Source organism: Galeopterus variegatus, unplaced genomic scaffold (assembly GCF_000696425.1).
Source record: "Galeopterus variegatus unplaced genomic scaffold, G_variegatus-3.0.2 Scaffold12505, whole genome shotgun sequence".
NCBI classification, from domain to species: Eukaryota; Metazoa; Chordata; class Mammalia; order Dermoptera; family Cynocephalidae; genus Galeopterus; species Galeopterus variegatus.
The window spans coordinates 40,124-41,399 of NW_007738616.1; positions in this window are offsets into that span (position 1 = coordinate 40,124).

Consider the following 1,276-nt stretch of genomic DNA (forward strand, 5'->3'; position numbering starts at 1 on the left):
TTCTGTGGAGTCCTGAGAACAGGGATTCTAAAAGCACTTTTCATTCATGTGGTCTTCAAGCATTTCCCTCATCTGTGATATTGGAAAGAAAAGAAAGTTAATATAGACTTGGGTTTCCACAAGCAGAGACTATTCCCTCCCTTAGAACTGGGTAGCATAGTGCCTGAGGAAACCCAATTAGTACAGTGTGAAATGAGATCTATTACAGATAATCACTCAAGAAGTAATCCTATGAACTGTCTGAGGTTTGACAAAGTCAGTGGCACTTTCCAATCAATGTATTTTAAAAAAATAATAATATGCAGTGTGAGCAGTATGATGTCTATGAAAAATATTTAGCCAAAATTTTATGAAGGTGGAAATTTGGGGGACAAGCCAAAGGAATTATGCCTGCAGTTAGAAGGAGTGTGAATTGCTTACCTTTGCTGCAAGGAGCATTGTATTCGGCAACTGCAAACTCATCTGAAAAAAAACAAAAATCATTACATGAAGTGAGAGGGAAAGCAAATGTCTATGGAATACAGGTCAATAAAGGAAAATTTGTTGTGAGAAGAACTGTAATATATTGGAAACATCAGCATCATTCATTTGATGTGTTACTCACTGCCTTATATATTTTTTTCAAATACAGTATATTTTCTTTTACCCCAAACTCCTGAAGGATGGCTCAGATGTTACAATTACTTAAATTTCATATTGTCCCACAGTTGATTTACCTGATGAAAAGGGAACTAAATTTCCTACAGACATTTTCTGTTAGTAGTTGCTGTATTTATAATGTAGGCAATTTCTACAGGGTAGGTACAGAACACAAAAAGAGGAGAATTAGACTTGATGAAGACAAAGTGAAGTGATGAGGACTTAACGTAATAAAATACCCTAACACATTTCTCAAATCTAAATTTGTGTGATCAAGAATTTAATTTTCATATGAAAAAAGTTGCTCACACTCACCAGTCTCATAGTAATCATACACTTTCACTATGGCTGGTTTCAGATCTCTTACTGGAATGTCTTGCACAACAGTGAAGGACAAGCTCAGTGTCTGATTTGACACCTAAGAAGCAAAAAGTAATTAGGTTACTTGCTAGGAAGCTTTCTTCTCTCTTTGAATAAGTTTAAGTATTCATCTATTTTTGGGAAAAAAACACTTTCTCAACTAACAGTACACTACAGCCTCCTTAAATTGTGTAGAAAGCCCTTGGAGTGAATGAAAAATTCCTCAAATTATTTTTTATAACTAACACAACTCATATGCTTTTATTAATGCCAGCAC